This window comes from Rhineura floridana, chromosome 3 (genome assembly GCF_030035675.1).
Source record: "Rhineura floridana isolate rRhiFlo1 chromosome 3, rRhiFlo1.hap2, whole genome shotgun sequence".
Taxonomy (NCBI): Eukaryota; Metazoa; Chordata; class Lepidosauria; order Squamata; family Rhineuridae; genus Rhineura; species Rhineura floridana.
In genome coordinates this window covers 55235955-55252064 of record NC_084482.1, presented here as the reverse complement: position 1 = coordinate 55252064, position 16110 = coordinate 55235955, and positions in this window count along the sequence as shown.

Sequence of the window (16110 nt, the reverse complement as noted above, 5' to 3'; positions counted from 1 at the left end):
AGATAATCTGTTTCATCCAAGAGTACTTGCAATTGCTGCACCACAACCCTCTCAATCACCTTCCCTAAGAAGGGGGTATTTGCGACCAGTCGGTAATTGTCACAGATCAATGGGTCCAGGGTGGGCTTTTTCAGGAGTGGTCAGATTACTCCCTCCCGCAGTGATGCATTGCCCACACCCTGGATCCACTCGGTCAAACCCCCTCGACAAGCTTTAATAAGCCAAGAAGGGCAAGGGTCGAGAGGACACGTTGCTGGCCGCATCATTGCAAGCACCTTGTCTACGTCATCAGCCGCATCAACTGAAACCGTTCCCAAGAATTTATATTTATTATTACATTTATATCCCACCTTTCCTCCAAAGAGCTCAAGGTGGGGTACAAACATGGTTCTCCTCCTGATTTTATCCTCACAACAGCCCTGTGAGGTAGGTTAGGCTGAAAGAGAATGACTAGCCCAAGGTCACCCAATCAGCTTCATGGCCCAGTGGGAACTTAAACTCTGGTCTCCCAGATTCCAGTCTGACACTCTAACCCAGCCTTTCCCAACCAGTGTGCATCCAGATGTTGTTGGACCACAATTCCCATCTTTCCTGACCATTGGCAATGCTGGCTGAGGCTGATGGGAGTTATGGTCCAACAACATCTGGAGGCACACTGGTTGGGAAAGGCTGCTCTAACCACTATACCACACTGGCTTGTGCTAGCTGCCCAGCCTTCAAATATGTACTAGTAATGATCAGAGCACTACTTGAGCCAGTAGCACTTGTGTTTAAGGCTTCAAGCCCTGTGTCCTCAGCTTGTCCACCCTGAGAGTATGAAGGTACTGCCATGTACAGCACTGGTAGCAACCTGCAGTGGAGGTGGCGGAGGTGGGCTTACAACAACCACCAGGTACAAGTGGAGTCTGGGAAGCAATTTCAGCCTAGTGGTAATGAGTTTCTAGTGTTACTTTCCCAGATGTTATGTGTGTTTATGTGCATGAGAAATTCAGCAAGATAGAGAGAGAGAATGTATGTATCTTGTGCGCTCTGCTGTGGGCTCTGTCTCTCTCTGTGTCCTCAATTGACTTTGTTTCTCTTTGTCTTTCTATGTAGTCTGTGTTTGGCAGGCTTTGGGGGCTGTTTGTGCTTGAGTATTCAGCCATGGACTTGCTGGGTTTATATAGGCAAGACATTCCCCATTTTCATATTATGCATCTGTAACTCAAATGTGAAATTGCTGATTTGCTAACTAAAATATGTAACTTGTCCCTCGGGTCCTCCTCCGTGCCTGAGGACTGGAAAGTGGCAAATGTAACGCCAATATTCAAAAAGGGATCCAGAGGGGATCCCGGAAATTACAGGCCAGTTAGCTTAACTTCTGTCCCTGGAAAACTGGTAGAAAGTATTATTAAAGCTAGATTAACTAAGCACATAGAAGAACAAGCCTTGCTGAAGCAGAGCCAGCATGGCTTCTGCAAGGGAAAGTCCTGTCTCAGTAACCTATTAGAATTCTTTGTGAGTGTCAACAAGCATATAGATAGAGGTGATCCAGTGGACATAGTGTACTTAGACTTTCAAAAAGCGTTTGACAAGGTACCTCACCAAAGACTTCTGAGGAAGCTTAGCAGTCATGGAATAAGAGGAGAGGTCCTCTTGTGGATAAGGAATTGGTTAAGAAGCAGAAAGCAGAGAGTAGGAATAAACGGACAGTTCTCCCAATGGAGGGCTGTAGAAAGTGGAGTCCCTCAAGGATCGGTATTGGGACCTGTACTTTTCAACTTGTTCATTAATGACCTAGAATTGGGAGTGAGCAGTGAAGTGGCCAAGTTTGCTGATGACACTAAATTGTTCAGGGTTGTTAAAACAAAAAGGGATTGTGAAGAGCTCCAAAAAGATCTCTCCAAACTGAGTGAATGGGTGGAAAAATGGCAAATGCAATTCAATATAAACAAGTGTAAAATTATGCATATTGGAGCAAAAAATCTTAATTTCACATATACGCTCATGGGGTCTGAACTGGCGGTGACCGACCACGAGAGAGACCTCGGGGTTGTAGTGGACAGCACGATGAAAATGTCGACCCAGTGTGCGGCAGCTGTGAAAAAGGCAAATTCCATGCTAGCAATAATTAGGAAAGGTATTGAAAATAAAACAGCCGATATCATAATGCCGTTGTATAAATCTATGGTGCGGCCGCATTTGGAATACTGTGTACAGTTCTGGTCGCCTCATCTCAAAAAGGATATTATAGAGTTGGAAAAGGTTCAGAAGAGGGCAACCAGAATGATCAAGGGGATGGAGCGACTCCCTTACGAGGAAAGGTTGCAGCATTTGGGGCTTTTTAGTTTAGAGAAAAGGTGAGTCAGAGGGGACATGATAGAAGTGTATAAAATGATGCATGGCATTGAGAAAGTGGATAGAGAAAAGTTCTTCTCCCTCTCTCATAATACTAGAACTCGTGGTCATTCAAAGAAGCTGAATGTTGGAAGATTCAGGACAGACAAAAGGAAGTACTTCTTTACTCAGCGCATAGTTAAACTATGGAATTTGCTCCCACAAGATGCAGTAATGGCCACCATTATGTGTGACTTCAGTATATATGCCAGGGGTGGGGGGAACCTTTGGCCCTCCAGATGTTGGTGGAACTACAACTTCCATCAGCCCCAACCACCATGGCCAGTGGTCAGGATTGAATGGAGTTGTAGTCCAGCCACATCTGGAGGACCACAGGTTCTCCATCCCTCCACATGTTGTCTGAGGCTGGAATTCCTTGGTTGAATTATGTGCTTTGCATCTTGCATGCCCTTTAAGCTCTCGCGTTGGGCTTGTGCTTTGATCTGGATTGTTTTAGATCCATCTGCAGTGGCAAGATACCATGTGCAAACAGTCTTGCTTGGTGGCTGGGGACTTGTCAGCACATGCAATAATTGTTCTGGAGAACAGAGCATTTTCTGTGGGCTCTTCCTTCTGACCTCCCAAGGCCCTGACCCTAGCCCTTGTCAAGAGTTGGCATCCATATGCCAGCCATTTCGAAATTCTTTTAACTCTTCTCTTACAGAAAATCTCGTGAGCAGGATTCCTGCAATGCAGTGATTCACACACCGCCACCCCCATTCAAAGCTGGAAGCAATGACTTTACCACCTCCAGGAAAAAGGCAGAGATGGAAGGATAGGGTTGTGGCCAGTGCTCATCATTCATTATCTTTTCAGGCGTGCAAGAACCAGATGGCAGAAGATGGCTAATGGCTACGGGGTGTGGTTCCTGGAGCTGAAAAGAAAATTCATCCCCAGGGAGAAGGGAGCTTGACCTCTCCTTATAAACACCACCGTGCTCCTAGCAGTGTGGGCCCCACTTAGGCTCATAGGCTTTAATAAAGAACACTAGTTTTGCCTGGGAATAGAAAGAGAGGCAGCTGCTTGGGAAGAAACCAGGTTTGTCACACACAGCACCAAATCAACAAGCGTGAGGCAGGAAAAAACCCCACTGCCCATCTCCCATTGCGGGAAAATATAATAATAAATGAAATAATTGGCAGATTGCTATTCTGCTATGATTTGTTTCATGCTGATTAATAAAGAGACCCACCTACAAGCCTGATCAGCAGTGGCAGAGCCCTGTGGAAGGGCCGAAGAGAGCATACATCTTTTACATGCATGATGATGAATAAATTTGACCTCTGTGAGAATGATGTTGGGGTAAATCAAACTACTGCATATAGAGATGTGGGCACAGCTAAATACCGTGACAGCAGCAAGCTGCTTGTTCTTGTGACAAGGACTGTTTCTGAGAGTGAACTTTCTGCTCTAATGTTAGGTACGCAAATATCAGCATGTGGTGCACAAGGTGTGGTAGCTGGAGTGTGTCCATGGAGAGGTCAGAATAAAAGTGCAAAGTGGAGAAATTAGCTTTTCATGCTGCAATGATCCAAAAAGGCATTCTGATTTTTTGCGGGGTGGGGGGAATCTCTTGTGCTATTATTAACAATGGTATGACAGCGATAGCAGAAACTCAGAGCTCCTCTTTCCAAATAAAATCTCCATGAAGGCTGTGTGTGTGTGCACATGCACATTTGTGTGAAGGAAAGTGAGTTAGTCCAGGTCTAAGGCATAGCTGTTTATGTATAGCCTCTAAGTCCCAAGGCCATATGTGCAAGGCCTGTTCCAGGAAACGTCTGAGGGAAACCAGGCTTCTGAGTTCCCGACAGCAGCTTCAATAACAGCAAATCAATGGGAGCCTGATCCCAACCAGAGCAAGACCTCCCTGTTTCCTAGTCATTGCTTCCCTGATATCTTCATTATATAGAAAGGAGGAGTTAAGGACTTTTCCCGATTAACAGTTGGTTTGTTTTTTTGCATTATGCAAAGTTGTTTTGGTACTCCTTTGTTCTGGAGGAGGAGGCTTCCTAGATGCCTTTCCTCGGGGTAATGCTTATGTTGCAAGGGTATCACATTTTTTCCCAGCACTCCAAGTGACCCTTGAGCTGTCAGAAAGTGCTTTGCATTGTGCTTTTTGCAAATGAATGCATTAGATTCTTTTCTCTGACAAAGAGCTCTTGATTCTTGACATTTGTTAGGAATAATTTTACCACATTGTTGTATTAAATGAATAATCTTGTACCTTTTGTTGCTGTCTACACTTTTTGAAACAATTTTAGCTCAGCACTCAAGCCTTATTTTTTAGTTGCAGGTAAACGCAACCCTCAGCCTTTCCCAACCAGTGTGCCTCCAGATGTTGTTGGACCACAACTCTCATCAGCCTCAGCCAGCATTGCCAATGGTCAGGAGAGATGGGAATTGTGGTCCAACAACATCTGGAGGCACACTGGTTGGGAAAGGCTGAAGGCAATGCGTCCATATTGATTGTATGGAATGTTATAGGTACCTATTGCATAGTTTGAGAGCCAGTGTGGTGTAGTGCTTAAGGTGTTGGACTATGACCTGGGAGACCAGGGTTCGAATCCCCACATAGCCATGAAGCTCACTGGGTGACCTTGGGCCAGTCACTGCCTCTCAGCCTCAGAGGAAGGCAATGGTAAACCCCCTCTGAATACCACTTACTATGAAAACCCTATTCATAGGGTTGCCATAAGTCGGAATCGACTTGAAGGCAGTCCATTTCATATTCCATTGCATAATACTTATGAAACTTCAGCCTTAAGAGCCTCCCCACATTTATTGAGATCTGCAGAAGAGGCCTTGCTTCGAATATCTGGGTGATTCCAGAAGACCTGTTTATTGAGCATTCATCATTATTTGTTTGCAGCGAGGTTAGATTATGGCTGTGAGCACATTAGTCGCCTATAGCAGAGTGTTTCCCTTGGTCACACCTGGTGGGGGAACGGTTGATCCACTGATCAGTTGTGAAATCTGTCTAAAGCTAATTTTTTAAAATACACACTCAAGCTGATCCCCCCTGGTTTTACTGTGAAAAGGAGTGCAGTTTGACTAGCTGTCATGTGCCCCCATTTTCAGAAGAGAGAGATGGAGATGCACTAGAACCAGCAGAACAGTGAATGTGTCTCTACTGGATGTTGTATCAAAGCAAGTGCTATCCCACACTTTGAAGTGCATTTTCCAGTAACTTTATTTATCACCAAAAAATCAGTCTTTTTGGAAAGTGGATTTGTTGTGCAAGAGCTCCTAATCAACTATAATTGCGCAACCTGATTTTGGCTGGTATGTAACTGAATCCCACCCAAAACTAGTGACAATCTGGAAGTGCCCTCTGTTTGTCTCTCTGGGGTCTTTTGGGAGGAAGGGTGAAATAGAAATGTAATAAATAAATAATAAATATTTCACTACAGTGGTGCCATTGTTTCTTTAAAATGGCTTTCCCAGGAAATTCCACCAGGCCAGCTCGGCCCCCACCCCCTGAAAATTGGTTAAAGCATTTTTTAGTTCATCAGGCAATGGTGGGTGAAAAATATTGCTGTTTTAATTCTGCTAGTGGTTATTTTTCTGCTGCTGTTGTCTTGTTTGTAGTTTCAAGTGGCCTGTAATTGCTATTTAATTGTGCAGTTCTTTTACTGAAATGTATGGTTGCTTTAAAAATAGCACCCCGCTGTTTTGTAACCTTTTGCTTCTTTAAAAAACTAGTTTTTTAAGCCGTATCCCCCAGCACTAGGACACACAGCACTCCCTACTTTTATTTGTTAATCAGCAAATGACAGCATACCTCTCCCTTCTAGAAAGGTTATTCTCTTCCATTAAGGGAGGCCAGAATATCACAGTATGGCTATTGGATCAGTGCCACCATTTACTATTAACATTTTGTTTACTAACATGTTGAGGTGACAGGAGAGTCGTAAGGAACTCTTAATTTTATCTCTCAATGTCCAGTGCCTACAGGCACAACACGATCTAGGGATGGTAGCCGATAGGGGAGTATGATGGCGTTTGTCAAATTGCAACTCAGGAGAGTGAAAGAAGGCAGAAGGACAAAAGCTTGCTCAACCGATGTTTTGACTAAGATAACATGTTAAAAAAAATGTCTGGAGAGATTCATTTGTTTAAAATATGTGTGCCTCACTTCATCTGCAGTGTCAGAGACACCTTAGAACACAAACACAAAGCATTAAAACTTTCAAATTAAAAAAAATCTATCAACTAAGTTCAGCAGGTATGCTTATGTAACTCCACAGGAAGTCTATGTGACCAACTTGGGGCTACTGCTGTAGAGGCCCTGCTTCATTCTGTAGCTGTTCTACCTTTTTGTTTTATCATTTCCTCTCCATTTTTCTGTACAAAAGCATACAAAACATACATACAAAAAATTATATGTTGTGGACCTTCAGACATTTTGGACTATAAATCCCATCAGCCTCCATATTGGGAATTGTAGACCAGCCAGCCAGGGTTTATGGGAGTGGCAGTCCTACAAAATCTGGAGGGCACCTGGTTGGGGAAGTTCTTGACTGAGACCACAGCAATAAGAAGTGGGAGAGGGAGACTCCATGGCTTTTGCTAATCCCACTGAGATGTGAGGAAAAGCTTGGCCTGGGCCTTGTTTGGTGAGCAGGCTGTCCCATGTCGTGTCTGGCGCTTGCCACAGACTCCAGTGTAATGGTGACACAACCCTGCTCCTGGCAGGAGCTTGCTGTCTTTTTCTTTCTCTCTTCAACGTAATTTGCTGGCCTGTGCCTGTGATTCACTTTTCCCCTTCTTACCCCACCAACCTCTTCTGGAGAGGTTTACACAAACACTGTTTGAAGAACAAATTAGTCATGATTCTTGACTGGGCTCCTCAGGACATATACAGCAACAAAGGCATGGGTATAAAATGCTCTGTGTGTGTGTGAGAGAGAGAGAGAGACAGACAGACAGACAGAGACTCAGCAGGCCACATATCTGATCTCCTGCTCCCTTCCTATTCTACATTCACACACACAAACACATGTGCACGCTTCTTTTACCAGGACATGGAAATATTGGGAAGCCTGTAACTATACAGCTATTGTCAGCAGTGCTTAATTTTTAGGAAAATACATGTCTACAAACTCCCCCTTCGATCTGTAAGCGTTTCTCCCAAATTTCTTGATGTGTAAGGAAAAGGTGAGGGAAATGCACTCCGCATCTTCTCAGAGGCACTTCCATTTGTTTTTACCTTATGCATTCCAGGGATGACACTGAAAACTGATGACAGAGCTAAGTCTTGGCAAGTCTTGTACCTCCACCAAATTAAGGTCTTGGTGGAGGAACATTGCTCATTGGTAGAGCACATGCTGTGCATGCAGCTAGTCCTAGATTTAGTCCCCAGCATATGCAGGGGAAAGACTCCTGTCTGAAACCTTGGAAAGCAACTGCCAGTCAATATAGGTGATACTGAGCTACTAGATGGAGCAACGGTATAAACCAACTTCCTATGCTGTTTCCTAAATTCTGGTTGACCCTCCTAACTAAAAAAGCCCTAGTGAGCAGTGGAGGCTGATGGCTCTGATGTCAGTGAGGCAGTGAACCACCTTGGACAGCTCCTTGAAAGTTTGGACTAAAACCCAGAGCGGATTCGCTGCCTCGCTGACATCGAAGCCACCAGCCTCCACTACTACTGAGATTAATATCCCATAGTGTTTCAAGGATGGTATGTTGGGAACATAAGATACAGAGGGGAACTGGGAAACTGCATTCTGCCAGGACTCACTACGCCTCCAAATACACACAGGATTGCAGCCATGTCCCCAGTGACCCCCATTTCAGGAGAGAGATACAGTGTTTGGGCAGGGGTGCAGAAGACACTACAAAAATAACTAAATATTCATTCAAGTTGAACTAAATCACCAGAGAAAAAGAAAAGTTGAAGGTTATGGGAGCATGCAGTAGCTTATCTGCCAGTTCACTCATATTTTATATTTATTAAATTTCGTATACCGCCTTGATAGGTATTGATAGCAGTCTCAGATACAGCGATGGCGGGTTGGTCACTCATTCTCTCCTCTCATTCACTATCTCAGCCTACATCCTGGTTCGTCCTTGCAGTGACAGCAGTATGTTTCTAGACTTCCAATCTCCAAGATGACTCCAAGTACGCACTTAGAATCACACTTGGCATGACATCAAGGCATGTGCCAAGATGCTGCCTCAGGCAGCCCCACTCTGTTTATATACCTGCAGGAGAGGAGAGATGAAATTGCCTAGGCTTAGGCAGGCAGCTGCAGCAGATCACAAACACATTTCCTTCCAAACACATTTCCAAACACACCCATGGCCATTTATCACAGGTACCTGGATCTGGTGTGGTCTGATTATCTTATGCATTCCATAAGGTGTCCTTTGCCAAACTGGTACCCTCCAGATGTTTTGGATTATAGCCATGCTGGTTGGGGATGATGGGGGTTGTAGTCCAAACATCTGGAGGGCACCAGGTTGATGAAGGCTGGCGTAAAGTGTAAGCCATTGAAACTGGCATGCTTTAACAGTAAGTTGAATGAACTTGTGGCTCCAATCCTCAGCTGTGTCCTTACTGGCTCAGAAAATTCCCCACTGTTACATCTGAATTAAGTAACTAATATGACAAAAAATGCAAACCTCATGACAGCAACATAGATGATACCAAAAATATTCATTGGGAGCCTGGTAGATAAGTCCAGATTCTCAGTCTTTAGGTCTCTGTTTCCTGCCTGTAAAACTGGTATAATAGCAACCTACAAAAATACACCTGAGGCACTTTATGTATTGCTATACTGCTTATATAGCAATGCCACAATGAAGAGCTTGCTAGAACTCTGAAGGAGAAAGCTGAAGGGGCCTTTCTGTCTGCTTCTTGTCTCTAGCACCTTTGGATAAAAGTAAACAACCCCCCCCCCCCAAGAAAAATGGAATGTAGTTCCCTCACTCCAAGGTAGTAATTTGAGAAACTGTGAGAGATGAATCACTATAGTATACTGGATTTATGGGTGTGTACATGTATGATGGGTATGCACGTGCAGATTATAAAACTGGGGTGTGTTATGGTTGTGTACAGACTGACGGGAAGCGGGTGCCACATATAGTTGTGTAAGCTGCCAGAGCCTCTACTCCACCCCCTGTTACTGGCTCACGCTGCCCTATAGGCAGATGGGAGGGAAGGAGTTGTGGCTTCTTGCTCAACCTGAATGGAATCAGAGCAAACTTGTTCTGGAAACATGCCAAGCTGGAGAACCCAAGAGCCCTGAAGCAGTGGGGCAAGGGACATCACCACATTCCCTAGGAAGAAGAGCTTGTTTGTGGAGTGTGATGGGGAAATGACTGCTGTGGCCAGGGGATGTTTTCCACCTGCTATGAGACAATTCCAACTGGGGGCATGGAGGCTTTGCATTTTGTGGTGTCATCCTTGTCTTTTTGTGTGTGTTTTTTAAAAACCTCTTTATCTAATGTATGGAGTTCAGTTGTCCTTTACCTGATATCTGCAACCACTTTGCAGATATGCCCCCTTCCACCCATTTGCAAAGACTGAATGTGGCATGTGGCATCACTCGTCCACCGTGAACACAAATCACTAGTAAATGCATAAGAATAGGTGCAGGGAAACCAACACATGACTCACTGAAGCCATGATGACAAACTGTGCACGTTCAGTCCAAGCGAGGGTGGAGGGTAAGGGGAGCCTGCACAGACTGAAAATAAAGCTCAGCAGCAGTCATGTGAACCTACCGTTGTAATAGCTATTTTGTGTGTAGTGGTAGTGGTGCTGATGTTTCATGGGCACTGGGTAGGGCACCAGTTTCAGAAAGACAGCAAATATCTTAACAGTTCACCCCAGCTTTGCTGCTGCCCTCTTGGCATTATGGATGTATTTTAAAGTTTAACCCATACTGTTTCTTTTTTGAAAGGAGGATTTTTAAAATCCATGTTGCCTCTAATGTCTGCCCCATAGGAATGCCATTTATAGCAGCAAGAGGGGACCATTCTTTCTACGTGCAAGGTGCAGATCGGAGATGAGTGGCATCTCTGAAAGAGGAAGCTTATATGCACTGCTGTTTGAAATGGGTGTATGAATTTGACTCAATGTCACATTTTCAGTGCCCTCCTGGGCAGTTTTTCCAGTTATATCGACGGTACCAAGATCCTGCTGGGGTGGTGGTGATGGCACTAGACAGAGTTAAAGTATTTTCTTGTTCCTGCTGTGTTCCTTTATTTCCCCCCCCAAGAGCCATTTGTTCTACCATACCACAGAGGCACTTTGCAAGAAGTATGTCTATAAAATTTGACAGAGGCTGCAGCTGTGCTGGACAACAAGGTGTGTGTGTAAGTGGTAAAGGAGGCCAGGTGTGCTGCCGTCAGACTATAAGGATAATAGGCAAAAGGAGAAGCATGGGAAGACATCATGTGGTTGGGACCCTAGAAAGAGTGGAAACATTTTTTTAGGCGATTATTTCAACTGACCTTTCACTGCAACTTCCTACAGCCTTGCATTGGCCAAAGACTCTCCACTCTATAAAAATGTCCTTTTTTTCTTTTAATTTAAGAACTTTAAAAATGTTAAATTTAATTCCACAATAGACCACATTGTATTTATAGAATAGCTGCATCATAAACACATTCAGCTACATTTCCTATCTGCATGGGCAATTAAGGGGGTGATGGTAGAAGGGAAGCAGTGCACTAGTATTTATGTCCACAAATTTACATGGATTAGTACTAGAGTAGAGATTCATACACAGAGAGAGAAAGAGAAAGAGAGAGAGAGGGAGAGGAGAGATTTAACTTCAAGACATGCACAGAAGCTCACTGAAATCTGAAAACTCTAGGGAGCATGCACTCAAAAGGCAAAATGGAAATAGCATTTTATGAAAGGCAGGAATCAGAAAGGGCCTGTCTGCATCTGATAAATCACAGTTGAATGATATGACAAAAATCAGAGGTGCGGAACCTTTGGCTCTCCTAATGTTGCAGTACTACAACTCCCATCAGCCCTCACAAGCATGGCCAATGGCCAGGGATGATGGGAGTTGTAGTCCAACAACATCTGGAGGGCCACAGGTTCCTCACAGCTGACATAGACAAATCTTTGCATTGGGGGGAGGAGTTTATAGAGAAAGTCCTTGTCCCAGTGCATTGTCCAACTCTTCTGGCTGTATTGCTTTGTTTGCCCTGTGATGGCACTGTTTCTCCTTACCTGCCAAACTAGAATGCCCCAATGCTTGTCAGCCCAATGTCCACAGGAATCCCCTCAGTTTTACTAGGAGCAAATTTCTGGCCAAGAGTAGATAGATGCTTTGGCACTTCAGCTTGCATGAGTAGCTGCCTTTCCTGACAGGGAGCCAAGGAACTGTTATTGCTTCCTCTTCTCCTTGGCTGCATCCCCAATTTTGGGAGAAGGGGGGGCTGAGGGATGACATGCCTACAGCTCCTGTTGCCATAGGAACAAGGCTTTGTTTAAAATGTTCATCCAAAATGTCAAGACTTTTGTATGTGCATGTGTGTGTGTTTTTCCCTAACAAGCTTCCTGCTACACAAGAAAGTAATTTATTTGGCTGCCATGGAAACCAAGAGGGCTGCTTTGTGCCCTCCCCATTCTAAACATCTGCTTCAGTCAGCTGAGGTAGCTGTAAGTTTGACATTAAAGAGAGGGAGATGGAAAGGAATGGGGTGGTCAAAGTAGGTTTGTGGTTCACCTCACCCCATCCCCACATCTGGGAAGTACATTTGAATGTCCCCCCCCCATTTTCTTCTCGTGTCCAGGACTCAGTTGTTGGGTGAGGCTGCTAAGACTGAGGGCTCATCCAAACAACTGTTTAATCAGCGATATGATCGCTTTGTGTCTTCATTAATTTTCCATGGTCCATACAACATCGCCCGTTTTTGCGGATGTTATAGCGTTTAAATCCGCATCTGCAGTATCGCAAAAAATGCTATTTCCTTTCTTTAAACCGGGAATCACCCGCTTCAACATAGCGCTAGGATGCAATACCTCGGCCTTTAGCGGTGTAGGTGGTTCATGGGCAGTCCTTGGCCATTTCCCCACACCCCTTCCGTCATTCCTGTCCAATCACTTTTGCGCATGTGCATGAATGTCCGGGGGAAGAAGCCCGGGAAAAGTGAACCAATCAGGAGCGGATCTGGGAAAAAGTGAGAAGTACAGGTCCTCCCCACTGCGTGTGCGGGCGCAAAAAAAGCGTTGTTTTTATATCGGCAAAGAGTGAACAAACAGGCTAGTGGGGACTGTCAGATGACAAAGCGCATATAGAAAACATGGATTATCAAGGTCAATTTGGACGAGCCCTGAGAGTAAGATAATTCCAATCTGCTGTTTGTTCACTGCCTACATTTCCAGTGGTCTCAAAAGTAGATGTCCTTCTCCCAGGCAGCAACCTCCCAGGTGGCTACCAGCTGTGATGGCTATGTATTACCTCCAGTGTTGGAAGCAGAATGCTTCTGAATACCAGAGTGCTTCCAGATGGGTGTAATAATTTGTGGGCCTGGTACGCCTCATGAACATAGGTTTTTTGCAGCATTCACATGAGATCATTGGCATCAAAATGTCAGTCTGTATTTTGTCCCCATTTAATTTAGATGTAACCTTTCCAGGGAAAATCCGGTGAGGGGAAAAACGCAAACACACCCTGTTGCCAATGATCCATTTGTGATATCTCAATGATCCATTTGCAAATTAAGCCTCCATCTGGAGGTGCCCCCAGGTGCTGGGAATCACAAGTGGGGAGAATGCTGTTATGCTCATGTGCTGTATGGGCTTCCAGCCGGCATTTGGTTGGCCACTGTGAGAACAGTGCAGGACGCTGGACTAAATGGGCCTTTGACCTGCTCTAGTAGGGCTCTTCTTATGTCAAAGGAAGGTTCTGGAATCTTCCACAAGAGCTTCTTCCCTTTGAATGGCATTCCTGCTTTTGAAATTGCTTGCTCAAATGACTTTGTGCCATGTGGTGCCTACAAGTAACTAGGTGTATTGTAAATAGATTCAAAGAGTACATAAGGTCAGGCATCAGAGCAGGAGGAGTCTGAATGAGTAAGCTCTGCTCCTGGCTATACACATGGACTTGGAAAGGTATTCTGTGGTTCCTGATGAGTCAAAGGAGGATCAGAAAATACCAGTGATGGCATCTCCCTTTCCATACTAACTAAATCCTCCTAAACCACCCTCAGTTGGCCACTACTTCCCTGATGTAGCAGCTGGTGGTAGAAAAAAGTGTGGAGGAAACTGAGCAAACCTAAACACGAAGGCAGCAATATTCCAAATTGGGAATCCCTCCTCACTTTATTCTGAACCTGCCCTGTCTGTTTGTATCTCACCTCTTGCTATCAGAAATAGAGATGTCTTCTTGTAAAACTTGGGGACAGGGACGCTAACTAATACATTTTAAAATGAGACCATCTGCACTTCTGTTTTGAACAACTGGTTCTGTGAGTGTTTCTGGATACAGCCTCCATGTTACTCCTGGGCATCTTTACAGTCATACTTATTGAGATTAATAAATATATGCAAATAAGTAGTAACCCCCCCTTTTCCCACATTTTGGAGAATAGGGAAACAACTAAAAATACATTATTGAGGGCTAGTGTAATGCACTGACTAAATCTAAGGGATATATACATGTTTGCCTGTTTACTAATAAAATGGGGGTAAAGCGTACTTTTATATGAAAGCAAGTTTGTAGGAAAAAGGAGTGAAACCTTCCCTCCCTTTATGCTCAGCTGCCTTAAGCCATTTTCCTCCAGTGCAGCTCTGTTACCAAGTGAAGTGGTGATGAAGGGAAATAACTTGAAAGAGCTAACCACTGTGAGATAAGGTGGAAGAGAATAATAGAATCATAGAATAGTAGAGTTGGAAGGGCCTATAAGGCCATCAAGTCCAACCCCCTGCGCAATGCAGGAATCCAAATCAAAGCATTCCCGACAGATGGCTGTCCAGCTGCCTCTTGAATGCCTCCAGTGTTGGAGAGCCCATTACCTCTCCAGGTAATTGGTTCCATTGTGGTATGGCTCTAACAGTTAGGAAGTTTTTCCTGATGTCCAGTCGAAATCTGGCTTCCTGCAACTTGAGTCCATTATTCCGTGTCCTGCACTCTGGGATGACCGAAAAGAGATCCAGGCCCTGTGTCGGGGGCCAGTGTCATTCCTCTCCCTCTCTCTCATGGACTCGTTTTCATATAAAGTAGAAGACTGCCAACCCTGCTTTATAGCCAGCAATGTCCTGACAAATTCAGAAGTGCAGGGTCCCTTAATGTTAGTCACAGCCATGTCCCCCTCCTTTTTGCAGCAGGGTTGAGAATGAGATCCTTGTTAATGCCTTCTCCCACAACAACAGACATCCTTATGAGCCAATAAGCATTAAAGAGGAGAGTGTTAGCTACCAAGAAGAGTATCCTCAGTGGCTGACTCACCTTCTTTCACTCAGATTGGCTCCAATCAGCAGGAAAGAACAAGGAAGCATGTTAGAAGACTCTTCTCAGTGGCTAACACACTCCCCTTTCATGCTGATTGGCTTGTAGGATGCTGGAGACATAGGGCCCCTGCTCCCAAAAAAGTAAGGGGTCTAAGACCCTCTGAGACCTTGGACGACTACACCTCTGTTTACAGGTAAATGGAAAATCACATGTTTAATGAATGATGGTTTCAAGGTGGCTTGTTTCAAATAAATCATAGTTGACATTAACCAGTTTGTTGTTTTCACTATGGTTAAGCAAAAACGGAAGCGAAAGCTTCTGAGATCCTCCTTGTAGCTGCATTGGAGGAGGAGAGGCAGGGGGGAGTGTGTGAGCCTCAGGCTTGCTATGGCTCATCTTTGACATACTAAAGTATGGCTTAATATGACATTGGAACTGGGCCATAGTCATGTCTTGTTGGGCTCAATCTCTTAGTTCCCCCACCCACCCCATCTGCAGTATGAGAATCATAATACAGAGCTATTTTCAGGGATGCTGTCAGCATCTGGCATAGTGGCGCAAATGTTTGGGTCCCTGGGTCCTGGAGGGTCCCTGGGTCCTGGAGTCCGGTGCTGACCTCCTGTTTGTTTTTGCATTTCCACCTCTGCCACTCCCTAGTAGGCTTGTGGAGCACCACCAAGGCAGTGTTAGGACTATCAAATCTAGCACTGGTAACTGCTGACTGCTTTACAGGGCCGTTGTAAGGCTTACTCACAGGGTGTTTCTGAAGTCCTTTGAACACTTTATGTGTATGCTAAATATTATTAATTCAGCCTGGTATCCAAGTGCTTTGCTCTCAGAAAATGCAGGTTCCCCTGACTACCCTCAGGGATGCTGCTTGCCTCCACTTGCTTGATGCTACAAGCACCAGAAACCAGGGCATTTTCAGGAACTGGCATTTGCTGGGGAATTGCTGGTGCTTTTTCTGTTTTAATTGTATGACATTGTTTCTCTTCCCTTTCCATGAACCAGCTCCCGTGGGTGGGTGCATGGGGGACCCGAACTGGAACGTTTTCCTGAAACACCAACACTGTTAGGCTACCGAAGCGAAAAAAAATAGTGAGAACTGGCTGAAGTTTCCCCAGTGTTGTGGCCACATAATGTTGCCCCTGTTGAAACTGCTTAGAGTCTGGCCAAATGGGGAAACAGATGCTGTGCTCTCAGCTGCTAGTTCCCTTTTCTGTTCGCAAATTATGCAAATACGATGACATTTCCTCCCTCTCTTGCCATCAGGAGAAGTGTAGTGCCCAGATAGGGCATTTGATGGGAATTT